The 20,740-nt window shown below is 37.5% G+C and overlaps 1 long non-coding RNA gene across 1 annotated transcript; it reads left to right on the top strand.

Annotated features, from left to right (window-relative positions):
• Positions 1–6,376: 6,376 nt before the first annotated feature.
• Positions 6,377–20,324, top strand: LOC134480399 (uncharacterized). Its single transcript, XR_010054830.1, has 3 exons — positions 6,377–6,663; positions 13,255–13,326; positions 18,761–20,324. It is a non-coding gene; the product is annotated as an uncharacterized LOC134480399 (long non-coding RNA).
• Positions 20,325–20,740: the final 416 nt, after the last annotated feature.

Consider the following 20,740-nt stretch of genomic DNA (forward strand, 5'->3'; position numbering starts at 1 on the left):
GGCAGAATTTAGGACTCTTTTCCTGAGCAAACGTCTGGCCACACATGGGACACTGAAAGCATCAGAGTTAGTCTTCATCCCCTCAGCCTCTCCCAGACACAGAACGATGAAGTGATTTTGGCACCCTCTGCATCTGCTTCTGTGGACTGACTTTGAGTGGGAGCCTACACAAAGGTGACTGGTTTTCCACACCTGTTCTCACTTGCCTTTTCTCTGATCAAACCCTCCTGAGATTATGAACCAAATCAACTGTTTCCACTCACAAAAGTTTTCAGAGAATTTCCTGTAGAAAAGTGAAATCCACGTGTTTGCCACAAGATGGATGGGTTAAAGATATGAAATGAACCAGACATAAAAGGACAGCATTTTCTTCCTCTTATGTAGAAGCTGAAAGAAAAGCAGTGGCTGAGTGCAGATGCTGTGATTACCAGACCTTGGCGTAGGTGGTAGGGTCAGGACAAAAGGAGCGAAAAGGTGGTCATGGAGAAGCCATGTACTGACACATCACTCCCAGCCCTGTTACCATATATAATTAATAAATGGAAAACAAAAAATAAAACAGTAGAAATAGCCCTGACTCATATGAGCCTCGAGACATTTTAAGAAAATATGCCTATACATATATGCTATATATTTATGTATTCTTTTAATATATATTAATATATAATATAAACTTTTAAAAATTCATACTTTTAAAATGCTCTTATCATGAAACAGTGAGCACACAAAGTTGTAGATTTATTAATTAGCCCGACTTTCCACATTTTAAACATGTGTCCAGATATTGTTTCTCAAAGCAAATACATAAAAATCATATAAGAAGAAAAGAAATTTGTAAAATAGCATTCGCCTTCCAGTTATTCAACAAAGTCATAGGTACTGTGTTTGAGCGCTACTCTCATACTTCACTCATGAAGATACAACTACACAGCTGGTAAAGCATATAGATGCTGATAACATTCATCTATATTATCTATCACTATTATTATTATTATTATTATTGTTATTGGATCTCATAGAAATCACACATCGTAAGTGAGGAAATGACTTTTTATCATTCCTTCGTGTTGATAATAAAGTTTTAAAAGAAACATTGCTAGATTCAATCTCTCAAAGTGCCAGTCATAACCTTCATGGGAAATCTAAATTGACAATACAGATCAAGGATTCATGAATTCTTGCCATCTAAGTCCTCTGTGCCTCCCTTCTAGCTCTGAAGCCACACAGGGTCCTGTTTCTGATACTCCCAGATGCTTTGTTCTTGGACGTCTTCCAAATCTTGACTTGTCCTAAACTATGTGTTTCGGTCTGGCTTCACTCCAATATCCACTCCCAATTCCCCCAGCACCACCACCACGGTGCTTTATTTGAATCTCACCCAGTTTTCAATGTCATTCTTCTGGTGTAACATAGACTATTGTGTGATGCCTTCTCCCTGAGACCATCCTGCCATCTGCTTGAGTGTGCCAACACTCTCCATGTTTAAATCCTGTACACTAACCTCATTATTTTAAAATTGGTGCCATATGTGAGGAAGAGGAATATGCATTGATAAAAACAACCTGAAGTGCTATAACATTTTATAACACTGGCCTACACCATCAGAACTCCATTTTATAATTGGCAAAGGACTTTAAGAGCTGTCCTATTATTGTCATTATTATTATTACTACTACTACTATTATTATTATTATTATTATTATTATTATTATTATTATTAGGCAAAAGTAGTTCACATGTTTGGAACACATCAATGGGGGACTTGTTTCCTGGTTGACACATAACAGAGTTTACCCCAGTAATTCTCTTTTCCATTCAGAGATTAAATCATTCTTTATAGTGGTCCAGATTTGGTAGTGAGTCTGTTCATTTCTACTCAAATGATTATTGATGTGCCTGATCTCATTCTTGGCCTTTTTGTGCTCAATAATAACATTTTAGCAAATGTTTTCATTCCATCTAGCATATTAAAAGGCACAAAACACTGTTTTTCATTATTAAAAGTAAGGAGTCATTGGAAGTCACCAATTGTATATACAGTTAATTGAATTGCTAGCCTGAAACAATATTTCTAATAAACAATTCAATGGCATATGATAAAGGCAAACTCATTATATGCAGACTATAATTATAAACATAGCAAATCATAAGCTGCAAGTTCTTTCTACCGTTATGTAAATAACTGTCTCTCTTAAGGCTGATTTGCTGAAACACTACCTGGGAAACTGATAAATATTCATTACCCTTATTAAATAGAAAATTTTGAGAGTAGAAGGTTATCTGTTTGAAGGTCATCTATATTTAAAAGCATAAAGAAGAGATAACATGGATGCTTGTCCCATCCATGCTTTACCACAAAGGTTTTGATCTTTGGCCAATTCCTCACCCAGCTGTAAACCTTTGGAAAATAAGAGTTTTGTATCCCTGGATTCTCTTTGCTTATGCATATTGTGACCACAGATTAGAAATTGTTCAGTTGAACTACCTGGAAAATATAAAATATATAAATAAAAGGATTTAATACATTTACCCTAATATTTCTAGTGTTAAAAAACATTTCATTGGACATAAAACATTAAGTATTCTCAAAATATTTCCAGTTTAAGAAAACCACTCCAATTTCTATCACAAGTCAATGAAAAGTCTAAACATACATGCACTGGGTCTCATATAGTGTAACATGAAATCAAATGATGTCATCAGGCACATGAAGAGATTTAAGTTAAAAAGAGAACATGATACATTTACAGAGAACAAACTTCAGCCTCAAGTTTAATCTCACAATCCATCACTAATCTAAAGAAAGCAGTTATATATGTTTGTACCAGAAAGACCAATATGTTTCTGTATGGTCACTGCCCTATTAATGTGACAGCCTAACTTAAGTACAGTGAAAAGTAAAGTTAATTTTTTATAATTAACAGTACATTAAAATACCTGTGTATTTTCACCATCTTCTGTTTTCAGTGCACATAAGTAAGTGATCTTCATACAGACTGAGGGGCAAGTCTTTCTTGCCCAAGATACAAGTATATAAGCTTATAACATGGCTTCCTGGCATTTCTGTGACTCGAACTTCAGCAGCAGCTCTGATTATCAGCTGTTGTGTCATCTATAAACTGTGGTTTGGAGACATTTCTGCACTTTCCTTGCAGATGCCAGAACATCTTGGCATGTGCCCAGCTCATCAAACAGTAATGAATTCCTGGTCTCTATGGCTTCCATGAATGAACCCATCACTTCAAGGTCTGGTAGTAGGGAAGAAAATTCATTTTCTGCTCTTCAGTCTCCAGGATGGTTTGTGGGACTTTAAATATTCCTATAGGTAGTGTCTTCAGGAGGAAACAAACTTCAGATCTTTAATTGTTGATATTATTTGTTGTGAGCAAATATTCAAGAGTAAAAGATGCTACTGTGAAAAAAAGTGTTTTTGTACACATGTGAATGCATGTGGACATATACACGCATATGCGCGCGCACACACACACAGACACACACACACACATGCGCTCACAGATTTCTAGCATGTACTGATGATTTTCATTATTTACAAAAAACTTTTGCAGAAAAGTAAAAACTCAGACTCTGCATGTGAAAAGCTATTTTACAGATTCTGGAATTTATTGTAGCATTTGTAGTTTTACATTTATCCATTGAGTACATGAACCAGTTGACACCTGGTATTGAATCATAGAATATGGCAATGCATTCTTTCCATGGAATAGTAGCCTGGATGATAATGTGGGTGGATAGAATGAGCTATCATTGAATGGTAAGAGAGATGACATTGGAAACATCATAAGACTCAAGTCAATCTTGAGATAGGGCCAAAGATAGGCATGCCAAAGCCATAAATACAATCTCAGATCTCTAGAAGAGTAGAGGTTCTGAATAAGTTCAGAGAAGGAGAGATCAAGACTTAAACAGTTTTAAACAGCAGGGCCAGGGGTGAATTCAGAGGATAGGGAATGAATGAAAGAGAATGGGAGATGAGTCCAATGAAGTCTAACATCAGCCTTACTTCCTGCATTCATCCAGTGTCCCTTCGTACAGTGACTGTTTCTATTCAGATGTCTCCTGTCTCTGGCTGCATATGTAGCTTAGAGAATGCTATAAATCAAGTACATTTTAATTAGCTTAATTTAACTTGATGAATGTGTGGATAAAGAAGTAATAAAAGGAGGCACAATGAACAAAGAACACACATGATTTACAACTATATCTTTCCTGAATACCTTTCTTTTCACAAGGTTTTATTAGCTTGAATTCCCATCAGTGGACTATGGAAATATTTCCTGGACATGGCTTTTATAATACCAAGAATTAGTTTTTTAAACTTGGGGAATCTGATAAGTAAGAAAGCAAATTCTCCCTTTAGTGTTGATACCCATGGTATGAATGAGGTGAAGTCCTCTAGTTAGTATTTCTTCCTTCATGGTTTGTTCCCTGTCACATAAAAATACACATATTTTGTTGATACATCTTAACTTGGTTTTCTAGAACTGTCCTGGGTCTAGAACATGAGAACCAAACTGAATTTGGTAACCTGTATCTGGAAATTTCGGAAGTGGCCTCCACACAAGACTCAAGGATTGTGAATAGATTGCATACTTCTAACTTTCTTTGACTGCTGGATGGTCAAAGAGGTGACTCGCATTTCCAGCTCACAATATGGTAGAAGACAGGAGGCCCAATGGGTCTTGAACTCATTCAGAATTCACTGAATCACATCAGAGAAAACACAGCAAGAGACTTGAGGTATTTGGCACAGATAGGTTTTGTTTATTTGTTTTTAACCATCTGTAAGTGAAACTTGGGCCTTGAGCAATAGCTGTGTATGAGCATTTGTTGCTCTTGCAAAAGACCACATTTAGTTCCTAATACCCAAACTCACAACTTCTTGTAACTCCAGTTCCAGCGGTATCCAGTGCCCTATTTGTCTTTTTTCAGGCTCATAGTTTACATATAGACAGGGCAGAAAGAAAACACATGTAAATAAAAATAAAATAAGGGAAGCCTTTGCTTATTGGTTTATTCAATTTTCATATTTTTCTTGCAAACTGATTTTATAATTAGTGCTCAGTCATTTATTCACACAAAATATAATACATCTGTTTTTCCTTGTTTTGTCTAATAATTTCTGTTTAACATCCTGTTTTTTTTCTGAGGAATCAAAGATACTCATATACATTTAAATCAGCTTCTGGAGATGCAATTTCATAATTTCTCTAGAAGTTTGTGGGGGTAAGATTACTTTTATTGTTAAATTAGATTACTAATAACTATTAAAATCATTTAAAATACATCTTATATTTTTGAGACAGTGACTAACTAGACATTTTAGTATATATGCCAGAAGACAGTGGCACACACATTTAATTCCAGTGCTCAACAGAGGAAGATGGATCTCTTTGAGTCAAGGCCAGCCTGATCTACAGAGTGAGTTCCAGGTCAGCCAGGTCTACATAGAGAAACCCTGTCTCAAAGTATCAAAACCATACCAAACCAAAACAAACAAAAACCCAAACTGTTATTAATGTGTTTATACATCTTTCTCATATTTTCTCAACTGTTTGATAGCATTGCTTAAGTATTAATGATTCCTAAAGATCTAAGTGAAACCTAGGATAATTTTGCAACAGAAAGCCTCATTGAGGTGCTGATTGATGTAGCTCTTTGCAGTGTTCTGTAATACAGTCCTTTAGTATAAATGCTTTCTCCAGTCGCTCATTGAGAGGGATGATATCTTGTGAGGATCTTGAGGAAAGAAGGGGGAAGATAGCAGTGTTCCCTTGGATGCTGGTCTTTGGGGTTACCAGAAAGGGATGTGAAAGCATAAATAGAAGCAGTGGGGTCCATGTCTGGCTGCAAGAACAGAGCTTTTCACTTCTTAGTGATAAGAGGCTACAGAGTGTCTGGAGGTCTGGCCAAATCCCGTGTTTGTCTAGACCTCTACCGTGATCCCATTTACAAATTAACACCTTAGAGGTCTCTGGCTTTGAGAGAGAAAATATTCAGTTTAGATACCAGTGTTAATAAAAAGACACTGAACAACTAGTGACATAGAAAGGGTGGTGCCTTCAAGGGACCTCAACGAGTGTGAAGTTTACTTAAGTCCAAGAGTTAGCAAGAAGACAGTGTCGAGGACACAGAGATGAAGTTAAAAAGAAGAGAAGGATATTTTCATACTCTTTGCACAGTGTACACTGAGAATTGCCTTTATCATGTCTTTATAATAGACACTCGAAAATAGCTTACAAAGCTCTCCAGCAAGGACAGCTTGCTGGCTAGACATAACAAGATAATGGGCTTCAGGCTCTCATTGGAGGGAGACTTTAAAGTTTTCTGCTAGCAGCTGTCTTCTTTCTCCTTCCCTGATCAGAATTTTCATGCCATTTTACCCATAGGCAAGGAATGGGAGGAGATTAATCACAACCAAGCTAGCTGCGCCATAATCAAATCAAAATTAAAGCTGGTTAATTGATAATTAGTAAAATCTAATATAAATCCTTCAAAACAAGGGATGCTCGTGGAGAGTCTACTCCATGTGACAGCTGTTTGTCGGCCACTTTGTCGCTCTAGACCCTGAAATGTAAGCAAGAGTGAAGGCTCAGAGATTACTGAAGAAAAATACAGCTTTCCTCTCCTCAGGGCCCATCACAGGTAAAGTAAACCTTGGGTTTCTATGTGTATCACCCCATAGCAACTCCTTAGCAACCTTCAAATGATAAAGCTTCTCCTGAGGGCATCTACAGGACAAAATTTTAAGAAAAGCCTTTTTTATTTTCCTGTCGAAGCTTTAAATTTTACATTTTCAACTTGTTTTATAGGACAAGAAAATTAATATTTCATATAACGTTTTAAATGGTTCATTATTGAATATCCCTCACCAGTGCAACCTCTAGTGTGATACTGTGAGAAATATGTTCCTGCTGATTTTATTTCATTAAACTCTAAGTCTGAGGGAATGGGCAGAACTTTCTTCCTTGAGATTCTGGTATTACTTTCTCTGTTTTTCTTCCAAGGGTATATTTATTAAATTTATATTTATTCCATCCACCTACTTCAATATGTGGAGACCTGGATTAACTGCTATCCTTTATTTACAAAAATTCAGTATTTATGAATATGAAACATGAACAGCGATAACTTCAAAACATACTTCTGTGACACTCTCTCCTTGTTTACTCTCAGGAATTAATAACTAACCATCGAAACAAAAATATCCAGAAAATTGCCATTATTTTCTATATTACAAACATCAGGTATAGCCATTTGTGAAAGGCTATTGTTGATTTTTAACTTGAGAGTACCTGGAGTAATCTAAGACATGGACAACTAGAAATGCCTATGAGGGATTGTTTGATGGCATTAGTTGAGGTGGGAAGAAGGCTCATCCACTGTGGGAGGCACCATTCCCTAAGCTGGTACCTTGAACTGTGTAAATGTATAAATGGAGCTGAGCAGTAGCTTCTTCTGTTTACTGACTATGAATGGGATGTGACCACTGCTTTCTAGTTTCCACTATTTTTACTTCCTTGCCAGAGTGGATTGTAGCTTTAAACTTTGAACCATAGTGAAACCCATTCTTCCTTAAATTGCTTTCATCAGGGGAAGGTTTTTTTGTTGTTGTTGTTGTTTTTTTAATCACAGCATTGGGAAGAAAAAAATGTACACTTGATAGCCTGCAGCCCTTCTAAAATTGCTCCTGCTCAACAGCACGTTTGTGTTCCTCATCCTTTATGTTTATATGTTGAATTTTTAACTTCATAATGTTGTTAAATTGGGAGATGAGACCATTGAGCAACTGCACAAATGAAAGTATTGATTTATCTCAGGGATTTTGGAGAGATTTTTGCCCCTTGTCATCAATATAAGAATGAAGTGAGATCTAGAAAGATCTCTCCCCTCTCTCTCCCATGTCTCCTCTCTCTCCCTCCCCTTTTCCCTCCCCTCTCTCCCTCCTCTCTCTTTCCTCTCTCTGCTTGTTCTTGTATTGCTAGCAAGTCCATTCCTTCACTGGCATCAGAGCCTACCTTTTTGGGACTCTGGGGTATACTGGAGACAAGCTAAGACATTGAGCACTGTGGACTGAACAACTTCTGAACTTTTGGAACTTTCATTGGGAGGTAGCTATTCTTGTGCTAATCGGACCACAGCCTGTAAGCCATTCTAATAAATTACCCCCCCCCCTCTCTCTCTCTCTCTCTCTTTCTCTCTCTGTGTGTGTGTGTGTGTGTATGCATGTGCGGGTGTGTGTGAGTGTGGGTGTGTGTGTGTGTGCATGTGTGTATAGTCATTCTATAAGTTCTGCCCATCTAAGAGAGCCCTGACTAATAACATTTTTCTAATATGCATCTCTCTGTTAAACACAGTTCTTTGAAACTCTTTCCTTCCAGAAATGTTGAACTATGAATATTATAATGTGTTACTTATACATTTCCTTCCCTTTTCTATTTGTAGACCCCCTATTTTATTCATTTGTTATTTTTATAAAGGTTATCGCACCAGAACCATCTCTGTTTATAATGTGCATACTATACTTAGCATTTTTGTTCACTTACATGGTTTTAGTTCCCAATCTTCAACTGAACTCAGTTTTCATCTCATAATAGCTTTTCCTACCCATATCCTGCTTCTTTTAAAGGAATGATTGACTACCCATGCAAGTAAGAAGCTTGAATGTTTCCATCAAGTCCCTTTTCCCTTATTGATTCAATTTTCCATTGGCCACTAAGTCTTAAATATGCCTAGAATCTACCTACTTTCTCTTGTTATTTAATCTGACATAATTTTCAAATGATTTTACTGCATCTTCATTTATCTCTCTGCTCCATATCCAACCACCACAGTAATGTTGGTACTCTAGTTGCCCCTGCATGATGTACATAGCACATCTAATCTTTAATCTTATCAATAAGACTACTTAACTGATTACTCTCTGTTCCTCATCTCCTGATCAGGGGCTTGAAGAGAGAAAAAGAATGACGTCTGGTTTTGTTATGTTATCCAATGCCAGGCTTAGACTTGGTCCTTTGGGTTCCAAAGATGCTAGAGTGACACATTCGTTTATTGCAATAAAACCTAGACAAGGGACAGATGCTGTTCCTTCCATCAACCTGCAGAGGGTGCAATAGAGCATATGCATTGATTGGCAACTTCACCTGACTTAGAAAATGTGCTTTCTTTCTTTTTTTAAAAAAAATTTTTAAAATTTTTATTGGACATTTTATGTATTTACATTTGAAATGTTATTCCCTTTCCCTACTCTCCCATCCCCCTCCCCCGGCTTCTATGAAGATGCTCCCACTCCCACCCACCCCTACCTCAACACCTTGGCATTCCCCTACACTGGGGAAAGAGCCTTCACAGGACCAAGGGCTTCTCTCCTATTGATGCCAGACAATGCCATCCTCTGCTACATATGCGGATGGAGCTATAGGTCCCTCCATGTGTACTCTTTGGTTGGCAGGTTCATCCCCGGGAGTTCTGGGGTGAGGGGTCTGGTCGGCTAATAATGTTGTTCTTCCTATGGTGTTGCAAACCGCTTCGGCTCCTCCAGTCCTTTCTCTAACTCCTCCATTGGGGTCCCAGTCCTCAGTTCGATGGTTGTTTCAAGCATCTGGGTCAGTAAGGCTCTGGCAGAGCCTCTCAGGAGACAGCTGTCAGGCTGTCAGCAAGTACTTCTTGGCATCAGCAATAACGGCTGCGTATGGGATGGATCCCCAGGTAGGGCAGTCTCTGGATGATCTGCTCCATACTTTGCCCCTATATTTACTTCCATGAGTATTTTGTTTCCCCTTCTAAGAAGGACTGAAGGATCCACATTTTGGTCTTCCTTCTTCTTGCACTTCATATGGTCTGTGAACTGTTTCTTAGTTATTCCAAGCTTTTTGGGCTAATATCCACTTATAAGTGAGTGCATACCATGTGTGTTGTTTTGTGACTGGGTTGCCTCACTCAGGATGATATTTTCTGGCTCCATCCATTTGCCTAAGAATTTCATGAAGTCATTGTTTTCAATAGCTGAGTAGTACTCAATTGTGTATATGTACCACATTTTCTCTATCTATTCCTCTATTGAAGGACATCTGGATTCTTTCCTGGCTGTTATAAATAATGCTGCTATGAACATAGTGGAGCATGTGTCCTTGTTATATGTTAGAGCATTCAAGCTACCTTTTCCCTTTCAGAGCCCAGGAGATACCTTGCGAGTTTCTGCTTCTGATTCTGCTGTGAGCTTACCATGACTTACTCACTGCAGGCCATGTCAATATTACTGCTCTGTATTAAAACTGGGGGTAAATAGATAGGCTTTCCCTCACAAGGCTAAAGACTCATGGGTTAATTGTTTCGTAAGCACCTTATAAGGTCATGGATGAGTGGACCACACATAGGTTTGATTTAAAACCCACTGCCTTAGCTACACAGGACAGTGGAAATGTGAAGATGTTCTAAGATTTCTTTTAGTCTGTTGACTAATTTATTTACTGCCTATCTGCCATTGTTTGTGCATGGCCCAACCAGCCTCTTAGACCACTGTGTGTGTTTAGTGTTATTTCTAGTCTTCAGTACTACAGACAGCTCAGTTGCCAGATGACACAGAGCTGCGTAAGCTCTCACTTGCAAGTGATTTATTTTGTAAGGTATGTAGAACACATGTTGAGTGTTTATCATCTCCATAATAAATGGTGATGCACAGAGAACCATCTTAATTTGTTCTCCATGTGAGGAGAGTCAAGGGGAAGACACACTGTGTTTACCATCTTGCGTTAGAAGTTGACTCATAGGGGCATGAGGAAAAAGGCACTTGAGTCACATGACTAAGGACACCTTTACTCTGAAGAGGATCATGGTGCTCAAAGTAAGAAGCCCAAATCCAAAAGACTCTAATCTCTTTTCATTTGTTTTCTTCCCTAAACAATTTTTTTGTTCATTTTGCTTCTTTTTAGAATAATGTCATCTTATCTTGCTAACTGGGGGTGGATGTAGTTTTCTAAAAGGATTCCACAGAGAAAAAGAGTCACTCAAAGGAAAAAATGAGCCAAAGATTGCTTGTCAGTGATTTTTAAAGAGTAATGATAATTCTTCATTGAAAGAGGTACCACCACAGAACTCTGTGTGGTTTGAATCCCGTTTTCCTCTTGTTGCATCTGGGATCGTGTTATAGTTACCATTTGAGTCAAGTATACACAATCCAAAGTTAATTTCTGGGGGAGGTTGTACTCTTTATCCTAGAATCACTAAGTGAAAATGTATATTAGATCTGGCTTTATCATAGATATTTGTTGTGTTAGGACATTTTGTTTAATGTCACGGAAGAGCATAAGGATTATAGACAGACAAAGATGCAAGAACTCATAATAGCATCTACAAATACCTGAGACACCACACAGTGAGGATTTTATAATTGACAGTTAATACTGTTGATAAGAACACTTCCTACCTGTTCTTCAAGGAAAATTTGTTGGAAAAATATACTCATGCAGTTATACACTCAAGAAAGAAAACACTGCTGGAGGATATAAATGTTGCACATCTTAAATAAATAGCTACACAGTGTATTGTTTTAATCCTCTCCCACAATAGTTTATTTTGAGATATTCTGGTAGGAAAGGTCTACTTTAAATTCATGTTTAGCTACAAGAGAAATCAAAACTCTACGAAAACTCCAGGTCAAGACTTAGTTGTATGTATATATGTGTATGTTTTTTCATGTCATGTCATGCCATATTCTTTAATTTCTGGTTTCCCTAATGTTTCCCTTGGTAGCGTTTGCAACATCACTTAATTCCTACACTTGATTCCTACATCTAGGTGCTGTATCGGATTATCTGAGGAATAGTATTTCACAGGCTTCCAGTCATGTTTTCTAATATGTTTATCCATAACTCTGACTTCTCCTTCTACTTGTAATGCATTATAATTTTTAATTTTAAATTCTTATGCATTATTTTGCATTCCGCGCTTACTGATAATAAACTTCTGCTAAATGTGTACTACCAGGATGTAAGATATTTGTGTAAGAGTTTGCAAAATCAGAATAGCTGCTTCAGTGGCAAGTTCATTGTGCTGAATAATTTTCATTGTTAACTAGACTTGATTTAAAATAACCTAAGGAGTTGAGCCTCTCTTCATATCTGTGAGGATGTTTCTATAAAGGAAAAGCAGAAGAGGGAAGACTGACCCAGAATGGAGGGGGAGGGGTGGGTAATCACATGGTCTGAGGTCTAGAACTGAATAAAAATTAAGTATAAAAGACATGATGAGCACAAGAATCCTTGTTATTTGCTTCCCAGTTTTCCCAGACATGAGGAACTCCATATCTATCTTCCTCATATTGTCATGAACTCTATCCTTCCCTCTCTGACTTTGGTGATGTACTATACATTATAACTGTGAACCAAAGACACTCTCCCCTTCTCCATTTACTTTTTTCAGGTATTTTGTTTTCCCATCAATGAGAAAAGTAACTAATGTGGTCATGTAGATTCACATTACAAATGTAATATAAAACAGAAACTGTACAGAGATATCATAGTCATTATTAATTAGATTTTTTTTATGATGCAGAATGGTAACTGTGACCAGCAATTTCTTTCCACAGTTAAGTGTTGATTGCCCTAATAGCAAAAACTCAGTCACCTGCCTAGCTGTGCTGAAAACAATGTCTGCTTAAAGTCCTGTATGCATCTGAACTAAGGGACGTAAATTGGATGCTTGTGAATTGCTGGGCCCTGAAAGCTCTGAATGAATCACAATCTGGAAAGATACACTTATAGTGAAAGCAGACAGGACTTTCTTAGATAGACAAACTTGTTCTAGATTGTTCCAGAAGCAAATCTTAAGACTAATATTTGAGTACAGATGATCTGGCAAGAGTCGGAGGGGATTGAGAGACATCAGTGAGGGTTGAATTGAGAGAAAAAAGTGAAGAAAAATCATGTTATTAAATCAGCTTCTACATGGGTAATTGGGACATAAGGTTTGAGTGGGCTCAGAGAAGAACCTCGAACAACACTGAAGAGTCATCTTAAGCAAAGGTCACAGGGATGCAGCTTTTTCTATACCAGTTCTTTGTCATTGGTTAAATCTGCTTTTAGGTTCATTACATCTCTGGTGCTGTTTCATTGACTTATAGATCAACTAACATATTCCTTTGGTTAGAAAAAGAATCTCCTTCGGTTCAAAATCCAAAATCCACAAGCCACAATGAGCACAGGTAACAGGCCTTTTTTTTTTTTTTTTTGCAAGAACACAAGAGCATCTGAAGTTACGAATGAGGGATGAACAGTCATTACCACAGAGACCATGCTTAGCAATCAGGTAAGAGAAAGTAGTCCTTGCCTATCTAACTCATTGCTTTGTTTTATCCATCTGATTAAAAATTATACCAATAAATATAATTATTCTCATAAATGGCCAAAGGCAACCTAGAAAACCAAAATAAAATGATCACAGTAGACTTGGAATTCATAGCTAGGATGGAATGCTCATAGACTTCACACGTGCAGCAGGAAACGAAGCATGTTCATTATTCCAATGGGTTATCTAAGTTCAACTTAGCCAGCTCATAAGAATTAATGTGTTCATACGGACGCCACCCCTCAGCCGTCCATGGCTGACTTCCTTCAACCCACATCTACTTCTTCCTTTGGTCTTTCTATGTGATAGAGTCCAAGAGCCCTATTTTTCAACACGTTTTGGAAGTAAGCAGGAGTATCACAAAATCAACAAAATCAATCTGATGATTAATCATGGATCATTGACTAATTGCCTTGACAACTGGAACACATCTTCCAAGCCAGACTTAAAAAGCCATGAAGATAAAGGAGCCACCTATGATCTGAATATTTCCTAAATGCTATGTGTAAGCTCTTTTGTCTCTCTGGACAAGAGTGTCATGGAGTTTGCCTTGGTGCTATGAATTCTCACTGGGAAAAACTACCACTCATTTTTTTTCTCTACGTGTAAGTAACTTACTCTTACTAATATGACATTTACATTAAGGTAGCAATTACACAGACTAATTTACCTTCTAAGGATAATTTATAAAATATAATTTTCATCTAACCAAATAATTTAACTTGTGATACAAGAACACACATTGTATATTACTTTTGTAATTGGTATTAAACACAGTCTCTGAATATTGGAAGAGTCATTAGCATCTGATTGATACCTCTAATTGCAACATTTGTCAGGGGAAAGGAATACTACAGTGGGTTTGCAAACACGCCTGAATGCATTTGTATTGGCTTCTCCTCCTCTCAGGGTTGAGTAGCCTAGAGGAGACCATGGCAGGATCCAACTTCTTGGCTCTTCTTATTCCTTGCCTCAGTTTCTATTTCTAATCAGATGAGATAATTTCTTTGCAGTTTTCTGGCTTCTAAATTTCTTTATATTGGGCTATATTGACTACATGGTCTGAAGTTACTTTTCCATCAATTTCTATTTAGAAAATTATCTCAAAAGTCCAAATTCAAACATTACTTCTTCTGACCAGCCTGGTATTGTTCATGAATTCTTTTATTGAGTCTTTAAATGCTCATATGATTATTCTTTAACATTTTAAAATTAGCCAAGCTTTGTGTCTATTCCATTAACTTATGAGCTGTTTGAAGGACAAACTCATGTCTGTATCTTTACCATTTTCTGATAGTTAGTACACTATTTTGATTACAAGTCACTTCTTGGTAGGTAGCTCAGTCTTTGCAAATGATATAAAGAAATAAAATGATGGATCAGAGTTCATGAGGCAAATATAGAATATATGAACAGAGGCTTATTAAATCCATAGCAGACATTGCATTAGGCACTTAATACATAGTGCAAAATAACTTTTGAAATATTCATCTTGAGAATGACATTTTGGAAATTACCTGGGCTAAACCAGTAGAGAGTGGAGAGGAAGAAGGTAGATCTTTACACAAAGTCTGCAAGCCAGAGCCCCAATGATCTCATGGAGGAGAGCTGCTGGGTTGCTGCTGGCATGCTGCTGTGCTCATCTGTTTTGGAAGTGAGAGCACTGCACTTTGTGGATGCTAATGTTTAGCATCCTACCTGGGATCCAATGAAGATTTGTAGAGACCTATAGGCTTCCCAGCAGAAATGGTTCTCAACTTTGATTTGGAATTTCTCTCTTTTTTTAATGTTAATTTTGATTAAGTAGTGCATACTTTGAAAGCTTTTGTGGTGAGCTCAGAACTGAGAGTCTCCAAAATCCAGGGCAAATGACATCAAAGTTAGGAAAGTTTTTTAGTAAGTGTTGTTTATCAGGACTAGACAGTGGCAAAGCTGACATCCTTTGCATGAGACTTTTCTTTAAACTGCTCTAACAGTTCTATGTGGTAGGAATTATAAAATATCTCATCATGTATATGTAAAGTGAGTCTGAATAACAACTTGTTCAAGTTTTAAGATGATAAAACTAATGCTGTTTTCCCCCTTTTGGGGGGGGGGCGAAAAGAGGAAAATGTAAGGGTTAGAAGTATTGAAGTGCATTGTTTGTGATGCTTATAATTCATGTTCTATAAGCAATGCCAGGTTAAATTATGATTGTCTGTTCCACACTGAACACACACATAAAATTGTAGTGTACAACCAACCTCCATCTGTCTTCTTTTCTATCCCCCTTCCTTCAAGTCTCCCTCCCTCTTCTTTCCTCCCACTGTCTAGGGTCACGGTTCACTGAAGCCAAGGATAGCAGTGTATTTAGAGCAACACTAATGATATTGGCCACTAACTGGGAAGCTGATCTTCTGGGCTATTCTCCCAGCTCTAACAACGTGTGATTTTAAACTTCATTGAGTTCCCGTTTATCCAACCGTAAAATATAGGTGATATGATGCTACCTTGTAGGGACTGAGAGAGAATCCTGCTAGGTATCATGCATGATGACTCAGATGAAAGACAATCAGCAGCAACTTTATTATTTTGAAATGTTTTTAAACTTATCTTGTCCCTTTCTTTATATAATACTGGTACCGCCCTATAGGTGAACGTGTGAGATTGTTCCCTCCCAGGATGCTTTAAGAAACATATAGTTCTTTTGGAATATGATGAAAAGCACATATTTTATTCAACTGTAGGAAGATATATATATATATATGTATATATATGTATATATATATACATATATATATAAGACAGGGTATCATCATGTAGCCATAGCTAGCCTTGGACTCACTATATAAAGCTACTATCAAGGTAGCTTTGAACTTACAGAAATCTATGTTCCTCTACCTTCCAAGTCCTGGAATTAAAGGTAAAAACCCACCATGCCCAGCGAACACATACATTTTAAAATATTAATTTTGCTTGATAGTTTTCTATGATTATATAGTCATTTTAACTTCTGATTCTGACCTCCAGGCCCCCTCCCTCCCTGGCTAGAACCCTCAGTCTCTTCAGATCCCCACCTTACTTTGACATTTGTATATAGTCCAGAAAGTTCATTGTGCATCTATTTTTAATTCCATTGTCTGTTTTGAATATGTTTGAAAGTCTTCATTTCCCTTGAGAATTCAGGACTATGTTTCTAGCATTACAGTCATAGAAGACACAAATTTTACATTCTAATCCTAACCAGCAAACCTTTCGATTCTTAAGAAGTCCTGGGCTATGATACCTAATCTATCAAAATCAAGCCCACATATTGATCAGGTAAATTTATCTGTTCATTTTAGAGAAATTCGAGCTGCTTCTCTGAGTTAAAAAATAGATTAGAAAAACAAAATCAGCCGAGAGACAAATCTGGGCACAAAAGCCTAACACAATACGCTTCTACAGGGAAAATGAATGGCTGGTAACTTCGCCAGTGTGCTGACTTCTGTCATTTTCATGTTCAGTGACAAGGACCATATGCATGCCTTCACCCCATTGATTCTGGAGAGTACTGAAATGAGCAGATTGTCAGAGCTGCACCTCCCCTGGCATGCAATTGTGGCTCACCAGAGTGTCAGCCATCACTAGGAAGAACGACACACTTATTTATGCCTGAAAATGTGCTTGCTGGGCCAAAATTTCCATTCCAGCTATTTTATAGCCAGGAAATTTGAACATTAGTGTGCGTAATTGTTTTCAATTCTATTTTGGTCAAAGGGGGCTTGAATTGGGAACATGTATTTTTGAAATCTAACTTTTCATAGACATAAAAACAGAACAAAACAAAACAAAACACACCTTTACAAGTGTTTCCCTTTAAGGCAAAAAAGCAGGAAATAAATATAATTCAAAAAATTAGTCTTCAGGACGTTTGTGTCTTCCTGTGACCTTACCATCATTTCGTAAGAGACAAATGATGGTTGCAAAGGCATTAATTTTAGGTTACTCTCTTGTCGTGCATAGACAGTAGCATTCGGTTAGTGTTGGCTTTGTGCTTGCTTTCGCCATTACTGTTGCAGTCTTCTCCACATCCACGGTGCCATCATGAGTCCTGCTATTGTGCAGCATCTTATTTTGTCACCACGACCTACTTTTCTCCCACACTCATTTCTAGAAAACTTTCTGCTTCCAAAAAGTGTTCTAATTATGCTACACAAGGACGACTCGGTGTGGAAATGAAATCTCCCCTCAATCTAGTGTCAGATCTCTAGATTTGTCCTGAGTTTGTGCACACTGTACCGTCATAAAAATGAAATTAATCTTTGCATTTTTAATGAGGTCACATGCTCAGCTGGTTACTTGCTGGGCAAGTTGGGTCCTCTACAGTTTGCCAACAGATTCAGTCTCTTGGGAGTCATAAACTTCAAGAATGGGGAGTGGCACACTTGTCAGGAGATCAGCAAGAGACACACCTGTGTGAGTGTGGGAGAAAGCATTCAAATTCATTAGTCCAGTTTCCAGTATGTATCATATGAGACTTGCTTGCCTTGAAAGGCAACCCTTTAATTTGGATTCTGGATATTGGTTGTTTTAATGAGTCATAAACATATTTGTGCGTATTAGGCTTCTGGGAAACAAATAAAATACAAAGTATGTACAAGTCAGAGTGCCTTACAAAATTACATTCACCTTATGAAATAAATGAATATGCCTTTAATATTGCCCCATGCACCTTTTCAATCACCTTGCAACATAGAGAATGATTCATGGAACTCCAGACTTGCAGAGAAAACCTTGCCCCAGGAGCTTCCTCCAGGGAAGGAAAGAAATAAAAACATTCTGATCAACAGGGTTTCTTAGAGAGAATTTGGTGACATTAATTAGGCTTTCTAAATGGATAAAATACATGACAAAACCAAACAAACGGTAATTCACTGCAATCAAACCCAATGTTTTAGTAATTGTGACAAAACAGAAACCACAAACCACAAGGCAAGGAAGTATAAATAATGTGTTTATTATGACTCTTAAGATGCAATTTCTCCTGAGAACCTACCTGATACAAAGGAAAATAAACACCAAGGTTTTAAAACACTGGGGAAATTTTATAAAATGCTAATAGGTCTATCCTTGTAGGAGAATTAAAAATTGAGTTTATATAGATATATCTTCCTCCATGCTGGGCATGAGGATAGGTTGAAATAAATTTTTCTAAGTGATTCAATGTGACAAATATATTTAATAGCTAGTCATGTCCAATCTTTTATTGCACTAATAGTCAATAGGAGGATGAAAGAGAGAGCTCAACTTTTCTCATCACTGCCTCAAAATAAAACAGGAAGCTCCCTTCAATTTTATTTTTATTGGATTTATTTTATTTCAACAAAGGCGTTGCATTAAACGACACCCTTCTATATTTTCATTTTCCACACAGAGAAAGTTTACATTATCCAGAGATACTCCCAAGGAACGGATCATAGAATGTGCAGCCTCTGACCACATTATCGTGGTGTCTTCTAGAAGAGTGTCACGGACCGCTGACTGTTTCCTTTTCCCCATCTGGTCTCCGCATCACTCACAGCGTGCCTCCTGCCTTCCCTGATCTTCCAGGCTGATGTATAGCCTTCCTGGGATGAGTAAAATGTCATCATGTGTGAGCCAATGTGCTACAATATCTGAGAGAAGGGAACGGTAGAAGAAAGAGCTGTGAACTCTTTTGGCTTTGTCTTATAAACAGAAATCTGGGTACAATGTTTTGACCTATTCTTAGAGGGATAATTATATCTTATATCAAAAAGTCAATTGTCTTCTTTTGCTTACTTGTGCGTGACCCATCCACAACTCTAGTGCTTTAATTTAATTTCATATAATTAAGGTGGAAACATACATTTATCTTTAAGTCATAAAAAGGTTTAAAAACCTTTTTTATGTGGTGAATTAAAACATTACTTTTCACAATTTTGTTAACATTAAATATGTTATTGAATGAATAGTTCTGTGTTCCTCAAAGGTTTAAGAAACCATTTAGGACTGAGGACAATTGTTTAGCAATTTACCAGTCTAAGATCCTTCCAAATTCTATTCTATTCTAGACTAGAAGAAACTTCTTTTTCTTTTTTAAAATAATTTATGTTTTCAGTCTCTTTACATCTCAATCACAGCCCCCTCCCTCCTGCCTTCTCAGACTTACCCTTACAAATCCCTTCTCCCATTATATCCTGGGAGATCTAGTACTGACAAGACTAGACATATCCTCTCCTGCCACCAAAGCAATCTTTACAGGGGGAAGGGGATCCAGTTGCAGGGAACAGACACCAAGATAGCTCCCATTCCACTTGTAATTGATTTATTTGAAGACTAAGATGCACATTGCTATAAGTGTATATGGTGTCTAGTTCTATCTCTCTCTTCATGCCCTCTGGTTGGTGGTCCAGGCTCTATGAGCCTCCATAGTCCCAGGTTAGTTGACTCTGTGGGTCTTCTTGTGGTGTCTTCGATCCCTCCAGCTTGTTCACTTCTGTCTCCCACTCTTCCCCATGACTCTCCAAGCTTGGCCTGATGGTTGTCTGTGGGTCTCTACATCTGCCTTCATCCACTGCTAGGTGAAACCTGTCAGCAGACAGCTATGCTAGGTTCATGTCTTCAAGCATAGCAGGGTATCATGGATAGTGTTGGGTTTGCTACCTTACATGGGATAAGTCTTGAGTTGAGGCAGTCATTGGTTGAAAGTTGCCTGAGTCTCTGATCCAACTTTCTTCTTGCACATCTTTGTAGGCAAGGCTGGCCAAATGAGATATCCCCACTGGTACAATCACGGAGCAAATGTCAATTAGTTTGTCTTGATGCCTGATTTATCAGCTATAATCTACAGTTAGCATCATGGTCAATCCTAAGAATCTATATGTGTTTTTGATCTCAGAAGCACTCCCGTGCATGCATACATGCATGCACAACCCCCCTAACAAACATTAAAAAATATACTGGTAAAATTTTGATCTTTATTTTAGGCAATTTTTTAGAGTCATTTCGTAATTCTGACTCAAGCTATGAAATTTTAAATTTCTGTTGTCTTGAACCGCTGTACTGTGTATTATAGTTTGTTACACTAGCAGTAGAAAATGAATACTAAATCAGAAGCAACAGACAAGACCACCATGCTAAACAAGTATATCGTAGGACTAGCACTAGATGGATATAATACTAAGGATGAAGTTAAAATGTGTGTAAAATACATTAAATGCATCAAACACATGGCCACCATTGCAGACAGATAGACAAAGAAATGGCAAAAGCAAAACAAATTAAACCAAAAATAGGATAGAATAAGAAACTCCACTTGCCGGTTATAAGCAATGCTTTTCATCCATTAAAGACTGAACACCAACTGTGTGTCAGGCGCAGTGGCTTTTGACTG

This window comes from Rattus norvegicus, chromosome 9 (assembly GCF_036323735.1).
Source record: "Rattus norvegicus strain BN/NHsdMcwi chromosome 9, GRCr8, whole genome shotgun sequence".
Lineage (NCBI taxonomy): Eukaryota > Metazoa > Chordata > Mammalia > Rodentia > Muridae > Rattus > Rattus norvegicus.